At 35.3% G+C, this 14577-nt stretch overlaps 1 protein-coding gene across 1 annotated transcript in view; it reads right to left on the bottom strand.

Moving 5' to 3' along the window:
• Nucleotides 1–14143, bottom strand: part of SEMA6D (semaphorin 6D) — an 820805-nt gene extending 806662 nt beyond the window's left edge. The window contains exon 1 of the mRNA XM_074294394.1: nucleotides 13960–14143. The gene's annotated coding sequence lies outside the window, so the exon portion shown is untranslated. The remainder of the gene's footprint in view (nucleotides 1–13959) is intronic.
• Nucleotides 14144–14577: the final 434 nt, after the last annotated feature.

Here is a 14577-nt window from a genome sequence, read left to right as displayed (position 1 = left end):
TAAGATAGATTTGTGTATATTATTTCCTCTTTGAGTCAATTCTAATGAAAGTTCATATATTCTCCTCTCCATCCTCCCAATTTTCCTCTCCACTGTAAAATCTATTTCAGGCTTTTTTATGTCAGACAATTCATCACATTCTACTTCTTTTTCCATTCTCTCAGTGGATTCTCCTTTCTCATCCCATAATTTAATTTTTTTAATATAATAATACTATCACATTCAACTCACACTTCTTCTGTCTACTTTTAATTGTCCTATTATAATGAGAAAAGTTTTTAGGAATTGAAAGTTTCACTTTCTTTTATAGGAATATAAATAGTTTAATCTTATAAAATCCCTTATAACTTCTATTTTTATATTTCTTTTTACTTTTGTTTTTTACTTGTATTTGAAAGTTTAATTTTCTATTCAGCTTTGGTCTTTACATTAGGAATGCTTGAAAGTCCTCTATTTCCTCAAATATACATTTTTTCCTTTTGAAGGATTATACTCAGTTTTGCTGGGTAGATAATTCTTGGTATAATCCTAGCTTTTTTACTTTCCAATATTCTAAGCCCTCCAATCCCTTAATGTAGAAGTTTTTAAATCTTGTGTTTTCCTGACTATAGTTCCAAAATATTTTAATTTCTTTTTGGATGTGTGCTTTATTTTCTCCTTAATCAGGGAAGTCTGGAAGTTGATTACAATATGGGAGTTTCATTTTGGGATTTCTTTTCTGGAGGTGACAGGTAGATTCTTTCAATTTCTATTTTATCTTCTTATAGTAGAATAGCTAAACAATTTTCCATGATAATTGAAACATGATATTTAAGTTCATTTTTTGATTATGATGCTCAGGTAATCCAATAATTCTCAAATTATCTCTTCTGGATCTATTTTCCAAGTCAGTTTTTTTTCCCCCAATGAGATAGTTCACAGTTTCTTCTATTTTTTCATTCCTTTGATTTTGATTTTTTCTTGATGTCTCATAAAATCATTAGTTCCTACTTGCCCAATTTAACTTTTCAAGACTTTTTTTCTTTAATGAGTTTTTGTACCTCCTTTTCCATGTAGTCATTTCTGTTTTGTAAGGAGTTTTTCTTTTCAGTGAATTTTTGTATATCTTTTTCCATTTGGCTAGTTTTGCTTTTCAAGGCATTTTTTTCTTCCTTGAATTTCTGTATTTCTGTGCCTTTTATCATTTTGGTTTATTCTGTTTGTTTTTTTAAGGTATTCTGTTTGTAAGTATTTTTTGGTGCCTCTTTCACTGAGATGTTGACTTGTGATTTTCTTGTACCACGCTCATTTCTCTTCCCATTTTTCTTCTACATCTCCTTGATTTAAAAAAAAATACTTTTTTGGGCATTTCCATGACCTGACATCAATTCATATTTTTCTTTGAAGCTTTGGATGTAGAAATTTTGACTTTGTTGTCTTCTTCTGAGTGCATGTTTTGATCTTTTTTGTCACTATAGTAATTTATATGGTCAGAATTTTTTTCTATTATTTGTTCATTGTTCAGTCTACTTCTTGACTTTTAATTCTATGCTAAAGTGGGATTCTGCCTCATAAGTGGAAGGGGCACATCTTCAGATGTTTTCAGAAATAATTCTGGAGATCTATATAATTTTTTTGCTCTTCCAATATTACCTAGAGGGAGATATGTGTTTACTAGTATCCTTAACTATATCCTAGTTTATGAACAACCACAACAATTCTTTTCAACCCTGGAACTGTGACCAGTGTCTCTGCTTCTATGGAACCATAAGCTCTACTGTGCTAGTTCTCCACCCTCACACTGGGACTAAGACTGTGACTCAGATTCAAGTATAGGGAAGCAACAGAATGGCCTGTAAATTTCCTTCTAATTCATAGAACCTCTATAAATATTTTTCTAATCCATTTGTTTGACTCTTTTACCATCTGTAGGCTGAGAGGTCTGGAAACCCCTGCTATCACTGATTCAGTCAGGAGGTCTGCTCTTAGTTTATTGTGATCAAGAGTGCACTGAGGTAGTCTGTACTAAACTGTACTCCTCTCTCACCTTTCCTGCCCACTTTATAAGTTGTCATAGGCTGGAAAATTGTTTCACTCTGTCCTTGTCGTGGCTTTGCCAGTATAGAATTTCTTAAGAGTCATTATTTAAAGGTATTTGAATGGGGTTAGGAAAGAGCTCAGGAGAGTCCCTTCCTTTATTCCACCATCTTGGCTCCACTTCCCTAGAATTTCTATTAAAGAGATGGTATATGAGTACTTGGAAAATGACACTGTGAACTCCCAGAGCTTCTTAAAGTACAATTTGTACCCAAATAACTTACTCCCCTTTTAAGACTAGATTCTTAAGTTGTATGTCAAGAACACCCTATCATTAACAAACTATACAGACTTTATTCCCCTTTAAAATATACCTTTTCCTAGAGATATCAAATATTCTCTTTGGTGATTATTTTTAACTACATGAAAAAAATATTTACTGACATAAAGAGTGTTTGTCCTCCTAATCAAAATTGATTTAAGGAGGGGGTTTAGAAATAAGAAAGACAGTTTTGATTATTCATCAGGAATGAGAAGCTGTGGAAGGGTTGAATCCTATATCCAAGGATGGATTTCCCCAGGAAATTATGAGATCAGAGTTATCTATATAAAGTCTACAAATGGGTTAGGGTAAAAATAAAGCAAAGCAAAAACTGGTCAGACTGAAATAAGTAACAGGCAAACAAAAAAGTGTCTAAATTTGGTCAAAGAAACAAACTTTTTTTTTTGCTGTCTTTTATGTCATATGAGATCTAACAACTGACTTAATCAATACTCTTGGAAGTTAAGAAGCAAAAAGGCTATAATATACAGAAATATTCTAGCATAAGAAGTGTCCTGTACAAAGATGCAGATGTACAAAAACAATCAGGACTAATTATTTCCAGCACAAAAAAGTTTTCATTCAATAAAAAAGGAAAACAATTTTATCAAGAAAGTTTTCCCCCCTAAAATTATAGCAAATATTCAAATAGTGAAATGCAAAGATAGTTGTATGATATCTGAGTATGAAGGTCTATAATGCATATAAACTACTATTATTTCTTTTAAGTAAAAAAAAACAGAAATATTTGGGGAGCAAGGTTAATTGAGATAAATCAATGTAATGGTGTATATATGTTTGTGATGCATTTTGCTCATAAAGTACTATAAACCTCATTTCATCTAATATCCATGAAAACACTATGAGGTTGTTAGAGAAAATTATTTTCATCCCAATTTTAGGAATAAGGGACTTGAGTTTCTCAGAGATTGAATTTTCTAAGTTTAAGAAGAAAGCAAGATGTAAATACAAGAGTCAAAGCTTCTGATTTCAAGGTCAGGTGTTTTTCATCACATTTCATTTTCTGATTTAATAAATAAAACAAATTATCTCGTTAAATATTGTCCAAATAGTCTCTTGTATGTTTTTTTTTTAATCATATGAGGGAAAAAAAAAAGGTTCTCTAATAACATTGAGAAACAGAGTGTTTGTTCTCCTAATCAAAAAGTGCTTGATTCAGGGAATGGATAAGAATCTATAGATAAAGAGCACATTAACTTTCATGGTTTTTTCAAACCTACACTTGAGTTTAGCTGACCATGACACATATTCCATCTGTTTTAGTGACCATCTTGTCCCTTACATACCCCCTTTCATGAACTCAATTCCTCTACATTCATTCCAGTTCCACTGTCCATACCACCCCCACTCTCACTCCCACATTTTATGAAATGTTCAGGAATTCTCCCTACACACACACACACACACACACACACACACACACACACACACACACACACGTTTCTTTTATTCTTTTAGAACATAACTTCTTGGTGAATACTTCTTTATGCTTCCAATTAAACTACTTGTATTAAATAAAAATTGAATCCCTTCCTCTCCCCTGTCCTCTCCTTTCCTCCATTTCCCTTCTTTTCTTCCCCCTCACACTTGTGGGGCTTGTTGATATTGTATGTAATATCAACAATGATCCTAGAAGTCTGAAGCACTTGACTCCTACATAATCCAAAACAGATTTCCTCTTTAAACAAAAGAGTTTCCTATGTGTTTTTAATCTTGTAGAATAACAAATTATTTTCTGTGAGACTGAGGATGATCAGAAAACTGAAATGGAGAGGCAGGGACATCCTTCTCTCTCTCTCTCTTTCTCTGTGTGTATGTGTGCATGTATGTTATATTGTGTGTGTTTAGATGCTGAAAAAGGAATAGTGTAGAAGAAATGTTATAAACTTTACTATTTTGGGAGATATTTCAGATATTGACAGTGTGGGGGCAAAAGTTTAAGATTAGGGCCATGTAGCTATGTAGAATAAAATTAGGACTATAAAATAAATATAGAACTATTTTCTCTATCACTTGGTGAGAAAGAGAGGAGAGAGAGAGAGAGAGAGAGAGAGAGAGAGAGAGAGAGAGAGAGAGAGAGAGAGAGCGGCACACAGCTGGGAATGGAAGGTCTCCTGCAAGTAATATTAAGATTTGCCTCAGTAAACTGGGTTAATTGTATTTTACAGTCCATGTCCAATTCTCTTGGGTTGTAGGCCCAGTCTAAGGCAACATTTTAAAGCCTTGATTACCTATTATAAAAGTCCTAGTTTATGTTTCTTAAAAATAATCCATATTGACTTAAGAGCTATGTATAGAAATGTAGCCAAAATCAAAATGTAGGAGGTTCTGCCAGGAAAATTTAAACTCGTGTTTCTATCAAATCAATCAATCAAATTCTTATTGAACATCTAGTAGGTATATGTCAGTTTGTTTACATAATGGCAAACCAACCTCCCAAGAAGGAATAAATCAGTGTCCCATTGATATTTGTGTCTTCTTAAAAAGGGAGCTGGACTACAGAACAATACAGTAAAATGTTTATTTCAAAAAAGCAATTTTTTTGGTGATTTCTTTCCATGCTTTTCCCTCCTCCCCAATTTTAGGGTAAGTTGTCTGATAAAATGATTAATTTGCAACCAATCAAAATGCCTCCTAAGTCCTTCTGGATCACCTCATCTTGTGAAATGAAAAGTTAAAAACTAGGTATTTTGACCTACTGAATGAAGGTATTAAAGATCTTCCATTCCTCCTAGAGAATAAGTATTGCTTCAACCACTTTTGTCTTTATATTGTTATTTTTTGGCATTGTGCCCAATATATAAAAGCTTCTTTATCCATTGACTGATATCTCCAGACTAGGGTCTTTAATTTGAGATCTACAATGAAAGTCAAAAGATAGATTTCAGTAGGTTAATGAACTCAGATATGAAAAAAAAATAGCTAACCAACATTTACCTAAAGCTTTATTTACAAAACATTTTACAAATTTCATTCTCATTTTATCCTTACAATAATATTGGAAAATAATGCAATTATTATCCCTATATTACTGATAAAGAAAGAGATCACATTAGATCCTAGAGTTTAATAGGTATCTAAAGCAGGATTTAAATTTGTTTTCTGGTCCAAAAGCCCAAAATTCTACCCACTGCACCTGTCTTTAACAACTTTATTTCAATAAAATTATTTCCTTTGTAATCTCTATGAATTTATTTCATGAATTTAAAAACACGACTACTGGGAAGTGTGAATTTCACCAGACTGTCAAAAAGGTCCCCGACACAGAAAAGGTTCAGAATCTCTGCTTTACCTTTGTCAGGGCTTAATAATGATCTCCATTATAAAAATTCCATTTGACTTAACTTAGTTTGGAAAATATATATTAAGTACCTACTATGTGATGGAAGCTAGAGAAAAATACAAAATAGAGATAATTCAAAGACCCTGTTCTCCTATGTTATCGTGATAATATCACAGAGAATTTCATTGTATTTTCATGTAGGACCTTTAATTTCTCAAATATTGTCCCTCTATTATCTCTATTTCTATCCTCTTTTCTTTATATTCCTAAACACAAAATTAAAAAAAAAAACTCCTCGAACAACACTTCAAAGTTGACAGAGCACTGTCCCTAAATCACCCTGTAAGTAAAATGCCCATATTTAATATGTAAATATGGACATATTTAAGGGAGTTGCCCATAGTAGCATAACTACTACATATACAATTAATATAATAAGTGGCACAGTTGGAATTAGAATCTAGGTCTTTTGACAAATCCAGTGTCTTTTATTTCATACTACACTGATTTTATGGGATGTCAAAATTAATTTCTTAATTAACAAGTAGGTAAAAAAGGGAAGCATGAAGAATTGTCAGAATTATTGTTTAGTTCATTCTAGATGAAACAACTAGCAGAAAGACTTCATTTATAATTTCCTCTATTAATCTGTAAACTTCTCAAGAGGAAGGAATTTGAACCCTTAGCACTGAGTTGCCTCCTTCTATCCTTCTCCAAAATGCCTTGCATGCACCCTGACCATAGTGGAAGTTCAATAAATATTTTGTTAAATAAATCAATAAATACATTTTTTATTTGCTTTCCCCCTCTTTTTTTTGGTAAACTTTGTGAATACACTGAAAATAAATGTACAAAGGAACAAAATGTCCATTCTAACAATAGATTTGCTAGGAACTGTTTGTCCTAGGTGAAATGTATCCAAGTACATTCTACATCAGCTCAGGGAATTGGAAAGTTGAAAGAAGAGAAACCTCAGTTGCTACTGGGGAATGGGATATTTTGACAACTACTTAAGCTTTCCTTTTCATTCTTCACTTCAGCTGGCTTGGACCTTATCTAGACTGGCATTGTAGAAGAGGATACAAAGAAAATGGTACCAAATATGGAGCCAGGACACACATTGAATCCTGACTTCAACACTCCATAGCTATTGTGTTGCAGGGTAAACCACAAGTGTTCTGAGCCTCAGTTTTCACATCTATAAAATGGAGGTGATATTATCTGTACAAAGTCATAGGGAAATCTACTTGACATTTTTAAATGCTATAGGAATATGAGCTATTTTTTCACCATTTCCATTCTTCCATGTACAAAGCCTCATAGTAGGGGGAATCTAAAAGTAGGAAGATAAGTTCAAATCTAATCTACAGTGCTTCCTAGCTTTGTGAACTGTTGTCTATGAAAATAAGCCCCGAAAATTGAAATAATTTTAGAAATAAATTTATTACATGATTTCACAGAAAGAGGGAGCCACTGGGTTTGTTTCTACAAACCACAAACTCTGGGCAAGTCACTTAACATCTGCTTGCCTTAATTTTCTCATCTGTAGAGTGGGGATAATAACAGCATCCATTTTCCAGGGTCATTATGAGAATCAAATGAGATATTTATAGAGTGCTTTGCAAATTTTGAGGCATCACATAAACACTAGCTATTATTATTCATGCCCATGTATTTTTAAAAAATTGTTTCTTAATTTATTAGAGAGACTTTGAAATCAGTTTCTTGGCCTAAATGTTATTAATTATAGACAGTACCTGAACTAGCTCCTTCCTGGCAGATTTTTTTTAATAGATCAAAAAATTATATGAAAATAATACAATTAAAAGAATCAAAGGTAAGCATCAAGAAGTGAAGTACTTAACTGCACAATGGGAAAGTTAGGTGATGGCTTTGTCGCTGTGTAATCTATAAATAGCACTCTGTGGTTCACTTACCAATTAGGAATCATCACATGGAGGTACCTTAGATGTCAGTATCTAATTTGCATATCAGTGAAACATTAATTTGATGAAAATGTTAAAGTTTTATGAACTATTTATAGCAGATTTGTCACTTATTAACGTGGAAATTCATGAAATGTACAAGTACATTGAATGCTACATTCTCTCCAGGAATGCACACAGGTAGGGTATTGTGTGTATTCTTTTAAGGTCAAATTAAAATGTTCAGTATTTGTATTTATGTTTGAAATTCTGCTCCGGTTCAGCTTAAAAGGTAACATTTATGTTGATTTGGGTCTGCTAATTATCTTTAGTGGTAACTATACTTTTGAAGTATGAAATATATCTATATATTTTTTCCCTTGCAGGAGACAATTGGCTTTAGAGACTTGTGAGCTTGTAAGTGCCAGCAAATTAACTCAAGAGTTAGTGGTCTTGTCTATTTCAGGTTGCTAGGGGATCTCTGAATCAGACCTTTAAATATAGAGTTCTTAGTTTGGGGGAAAGGAGATTGGTCTGATTTTTTGTTTAACCCATCCAGAGACAAATGAAAGGTTTTGTGGGTGGTTACTCCTACAGACTGAATAGGGTCTGCTGATTCAAGTGCATTGGGAAGTAACCTGTGGGTCCTTAAGCTTAACTACTATATTCAAGTAGTGTACTTAGTACAAATACTGTATTTACAGAACCAGCAATTTTGAAGAACTGCCCTAGTGTGGTTATACATGGCATTCGGATTGCCACATCTGTCAATCAGCACCTGATGCTGGCCAGTTAGGGGGCAAGCAGAGACTCCAAAGTCAAAGAGTTTTATGTTTTAAGTAAGACTGTTGAAGGGGTAGTGTCTGTGTAATAACCATGAGGGTCCATTAGAGTAGGAAATACATTTTATCTATACTTTTCATAGTGTCTAGCATAGTATTTGGTGCAAAAGAGGTATTTAATAAAAGATTTTAGAATGAACTAATCATGTACCTTTTTTATTTTTTTTAAAGAATTAATTATTCCATCTCACCCATATGGCAATGCAGGACCAATAAACCCAAGACCCATGTATTTCATTTTCTGAGTTTTTCAACTTGCAACACTATCAGTATCTTTCATTTGGAAATTGATCCTATGGTGACCCTTCTCTGAATTGCTCCCATAATACCAACTGGCCAAAGTATTTATCTAGTTTCACACCCTTCATTTTAAAGATGGGGAAATTGGAGTCCAGAAACGTTAATTGTTCTGTCCTGCCCAAGGTTACATGAGGTAGAACCAGGCTCCAAATTCAAGTATTTCAACTTTGATTAGAGCACTCTTTTCACTGTTTCGTGTGCCTTTGTAGTTAATTTGGATTTCTTTTTTTAATGTTTGTGGTTATATAATTTCAATATTAATTATTTACTTATGCATTTTGATATTTAACTTTGTTATTAAGGAAGCAAGTAGATGGCACAGTGAGTACAGTTAACTACACTTGGAGTGAAGATGAGTTGAAATTGTCTCTGTCACTTGATAGCTGTATCATCCTGGAGAAGTCCATTGACCTTTCACAGCCTTGGTTTTAACATTCGTAAAATGGATAAAAATAATACCCACTTCACAGGATTGTTATGAAGATCAAATAAGATTCTATAAATATTAACTATTGTTAACATATTGTCAATTAACCCTTTCTGGAGCTTATGCCTTGTCGCCTCACCTACAATGTAAGGTACTCTGCATCATAATTCTGTGTCTGCTCCCCATCCTGCCTTGTGCATGATAAATCTTCCATAAATATCTATTGGTAAAATAGACTAATGTATATGAAAGAACTCTTTAAACTTTACAGATGTCAGTTCATAGATTTGATTTCTGAAAAGACACTGAAATTGGCAATGTGAACATCCAGATCAAGAAGTGCCCATGTCCATCTTTTATGTAACATAGTCTTAAAGAGCTACCTAAAAGAATGAGGTTAAATTACTTTCCTAGGTCACACAGCCAGTATGTATCAGAGGCAAGATTTGAATCCAAATCTTTTTATTTCTAAGCCCAACTCCCCATTCGTTGCATTATGCTATCTGTGTGTCGTACTCAAGATAACCAATTGATAAATGTTGGTTCAATTATTCTGAGTTTTCAATTTTTTAGGTTTTTTCCATGAAAACTTGATGCAATTAATTTTTTGGTTTCATACAACCACATTCTGTTTTGAGCCAGTTCATTCATAGTCCTAGCCTAAATGTTAGGAAATGTTTACATTTACTATTTTAAACATCTAGCTAGTATGCTGTTGGGTACTGCTGATTATGAAACAGAAGAATTCCTTCCAACCACCAAATATTATTTAGCTTTTACTATGTGCAGAGGATATTCTTTTTGTTCTAAAATAAATGTGTTTTTAAAGAAATGAGTTTTGATGCTTCTTTTTGCCACACTAATTTAGCACCTGAATTCAAAACTGCAGGGAAAAAAGCAAATCAGCATTTTTTAATGCTATGCATGAATGAAAGTGAATTGAAATAAAACCATTATTTAAATTTAACAAAATAAAATGTATATTAAAATGCTATTTCTTTACCTTCTGATTTATGAGAGTAGGGTAAATTACCTACATTTTTGCCATGTCATACAGAGTCTGAATTTCTAAAGATCAAAGGAACATTTTAAATTCTTTCTTATTTAGTAAAACTTGTCCTTCCTCTTTTCCATTATGTCCTTGATTCTTTTTTCCAAGATTTAATCAAAACCATTTCTTCTCCTCCATAATACTCCTGCATACATCTCAATAGAAAGCTCTACAAACCTGGATATGTTGAAGATACTTATCATGTATTTATGAGAAGTATAACAATACAAGAGTTAGAAATATCAGAGAAGTGATTTTTTTTCAAGAACCCCAATGTCTTTTAAGAAAGAGAAAAAGAACCAATATGTAATCAGAAGAGCCAACTGCTTAAGTATCCAGTACAAAAAACTCTCTATTTGGGGGTCCTGAGAAATTTCAGCAAGTGGTTGTAGAGTAATGAATGTTTGTAATTCAGCAGCAACTGTTTAAAAATTCAAAGCCACAAAGACATCACTGAATGGGCTATTACAATTAATGTACTTATAGCAAGGGTAAGATGCTTAAATATGTATTTTGGTATATTTTCAAACAACTGCATGCTAAATTCACAATTATACAGAAAATATTGTTTCAAGGAGGACATTTGCTACATAAAAAGATATGCTGCGGAATATACCATATTCTTCAAATATGTATTCTGGAAAATTTTCTTGAAGGTTCCATATAATTGATTTCAATATTGTCTTTATAAACAATATTTTCAATGGAGAAGTTGGATAATATATTCTATTTTGTTTAACAGGTTAACTCTTTGTAGATAATTCTTTTTCTAATTCTCTTTTTTCTTTGGTTTGTAGACAACAGGATAAGATTTCTTTTCTTCCAGTAGGAGAGTTAATTCATTAACATAAATAACAATGAGCCCTTACTGAAATCCCATCAAGGATTCCCATGGATTTAGTTCTTTTGCCCAATAAACAAAAAAGTTTAGAAGGAATTTTTTCTATAACTTTCCACGCTCTTCATATCTTAATGATATAATTAAGCAAATTTACATCAGTAAACATTGCAAATTAGAACAAAATAATTTAATCTGGTTCTTTGTAAAATTGAGATTTAGTGGAGACTTTTGAAGATTTAGTAAATAGATAAGATGAACCAAGTGGGAAAGTAATTAATGCATATGTGTATGTGTGCATGTATATATTTACATATATATTTATGGATGCATATATGTATATATATATAATGCATGCATTTTTTTTTTTTTTGCAATAAAAATACATTCAATGACAAACTTAATTAGTCTGATTTATGGTGTTATGTCTTTCTCCAGGTATTATTAACATGATCAGGGAACAATGTAGAAAATATATAAAAGCCAACAAAAATCTCAATTTTTAGAACAACTATATACATTTAATGCTCATTATTAACAATGAGTGAGAATTAAAGCATACTACAGTTATGAATATAATTGTGGAATGAATTAAGGGCAGACCAATTAAATGAAGAGGCAAGACTAGGAAATAACATATGTCTGTTTATATGATTATAACAAAGTCCAATTAATTTTAAAATGTACTTGTTTATAAAAATTATGAATGGGTAGGCTGTGCAGGATTTATTCATAAACTGTTAAATGATTTTTTATAGATCATTTCCTAAATTCCTTATTTAGAACCAAGCAAGTTGCTTTCCACAACCTTAATACTGATCCCACCATAGGAATTTTTCCCCTTTGAAATCTGACTTGTGGTTAGATAGAGGTGTTCCTAGTCTGTGTTTCTCCTGGGGCAAGAAACTCTAAGCTTCAGCAAATGGATGCACTTAGCAAGTCCATCAGGAACTGTCAAAGTAAAATATTATCCTAGGCAGTTGGGGGTGTGAGTAACCACTGGGATTTACAACCAGCCACACTTAAGAAACATGAACAACTCTCTTTTGTGACAAGTGGGTTCCATTTCTTACCCAAGATAGTTAAAAAAAAAAAAAAAAAAAAAAAAAAAGGAAGGAAGGAAGAAAGAAAGAAAGAAAGAGCAAAACAAAACCATGAGCATTCTTGCTACATACATAACCTCTCTTTGGAGCTGGTCACACAATAAGCAAAAAAAAAAAAAAAAAAAAAAAAAAAAAAAAAAATGAAATCAAAATTTGCCAAAAAAGGAAAGTCAAATACTAACCAAAAGTGTTATATCTTTTTCCAAAAATGAGTTCACATTTGATGGCCTTCCACATCTGCTTACACAGGCCAAGGGAATCTGCGGGGTTCCGGACACACATGTCTGCCTCCATGAATGCTAGCATGTGGTTAAGGAGAGAGCATTGGACGACTATATCTTTGATTATCCATTGCAAGAGTGAAGAACGCACTTTGCTTTTCAATTTTTTTTTTCCTTCCTCAAGCTATACAAATAGCCAGATGCAAACGAATTATTATAAAGTTAAAAAAGCAAGCAAGCAAACAAACAAACAAACAAAACACTGAAGGACTAAAAAAACGGGATGGATCCAGGGGAAGTGGGGGTGGTGGCGGCTGACATGCCACAAAGAGAAACAGGTGCTTGCAACAAATAGGAGAAAAGCAATCAGCTCATCATGGCATTTAAAACTCGTCCTCTACCTCAAGAACGTAATTTCATAGGGAAAGAAAGGAAACAAGAGCAAGCAGAAAACAAACAAAAATCTCTCTTCAGGTTTCTGGGGATTAGCGTTCATGATGATGCTAGGGTAAATTAGTCAGGTTCTAAGTTTCTCACTTAGGAGCTGTTTTCCCTATTGGCGACTGTTACCCTCATACTCCCTGTTCATCTCCAAGGAATCCGTTTGCAGAACGGCCCTCCCCGTTTCCCTCCAAGTAAATCCCCGAGCCTCGCCTCGCCCCTCGTAGTGACCCGTTGGCCGCAGCCTTGGAGCGGCAGCGGTGGCGCCGGCCTCTCCCGGGCTGCTCAGTCGCTAGCCAGCCCCAGTACTGGCAGTCTAGGAGCCACGCTGCCAAACAATGAGCCCTGAGAGAGACCCACCCAGAATAGACGCCCGCAGCCTAGCTTGCGCGGGACGCTCCGGGGCTCGGGTGGCGCTTCTCTGATCTTCCCCTCCAATCCCTCACTCTTTCCCTAAAGCAAGCAAGAAACCAAAAGGAAAGGTACGTTGGAAGATCCTTCCCGGTGCCTACTTCCAAAGGGCACGTTTCCTAGCCCTGCACCCACCAATTAAAGGTACCGCATCTGAAAAGCAAACCAAGAAAAGGGAAGCGTATGTAAGGTCCTGCCCCAGTCCAACCTGGGTATTCCTACTCCCCCTCCCCCCTTTTCATCAGCCAGCCTGGCTTGGTTTCCTTCCAATCACTTATGGAGGAGTCCGGCGCATATTGAAATCCTTGAAGATTTGGGGAGAGGTGTGAGAGGTGGGGCCAAGGACTAGGGATCTCTAAAGTGCCTTCCCCTCCATCCCTCAGGCAGGGCACAGCCCCAGGCATGGGAAGACACAAAGACGGGGCCAGAGTCCCTGACTAGAACTCCGCCGCCCAGCTTTTGCCGGGTCGGAAACGGTATTAAAGTGGCGACGTCCTGGGTCTCTCTCTGGGGTAGAGGAAGAGAGTGGTCCTCTTGCCAGCCAGGGCTTACCCCGAGTCTGGGTATGGTAGCTCCAGAGCTTCAGTGTCAAGGTTGGGAGCGTTATGTGCCGTCCTAGGCAAGAGATTCAAGAGAGCCTGATAAAGAAACAGGACCACGGAGAGTGACAGTCGCAGGAAAAAAAAAAAAAAATTAAAAAAAAGAAAAAGAAAAAGAAAAAAGAAAGAAAAAAAGAAAAGGGAAAAGGCTGGACTTACTTGTGGGAGGGGGGCGGGGAAGATGGCCAAGGCAGACTCCGGCTCCGGACTCGGCAGGTGTCTGTAATAGCTCGGAGAGGCAGCTGGTTGCTGGCGCAGCTCCGAGCTCGGGGGCTCCCACTTCACGAGAAAAGGAAACTCCCCTTCCCACCCGCTGCTGCCACTGCCGCCACTCCTCCCTTGTCACAGACACAGACAGACGCAGGCTCGGCGCGCTCCCCTTCTGCTTCTTCCCTTCTTCCCAGTTCGGGCGCTCCCTTTGCTCTCTGACTCCCCTACAGACCACACCCAGCCACCCCGAGATTCCACTTCTTCCTCTTTGACACTTCTAGTGGCAACTCCTCTTGACTGCATCTTCCCAACCACCCCACGGCCCACGTGCTCTCCGGTTTCCCCTCTAAACTTCTCCCAACTATCACATTGCCCTCTAGAAATCTACCTGGTCCCCGAGGAGGAAGAAAGGTCCTAATGAGGGATGGCTGTGTATGGAATCTCCTTTTCCGCTCAACAGTCTATTTGGTCTAATATATACTACTTTAAAAGAAAATGATATTAGGCAGCTAGCAAATATTAAGTACTTAATGTGTTCTAAAAACTATGTTCAATATCTATATATGC

Source organism: Sminthopsis crassicaudata, chromosome 2 (assembly GCF_048593235.1).
Source record: "Sminthopsis crassicaudata isolate SCR6 chromosome 2, ASM4859323v1, whole genome shotgun sequence".
In the NCBI taxonomy this organism is placed as follows: domain Eukaryota; kingdom Metazoa; phylum Chordata; class Mammalia; order Dasyuromorphia; family Dasyuridae; genus Sminthopsis; species Sminthopsis crassicaudata.
Note: the sequence above shows the minus strand (reverse complement) of the source record. Positions and strands in the feature narration are given on the sequence as shown.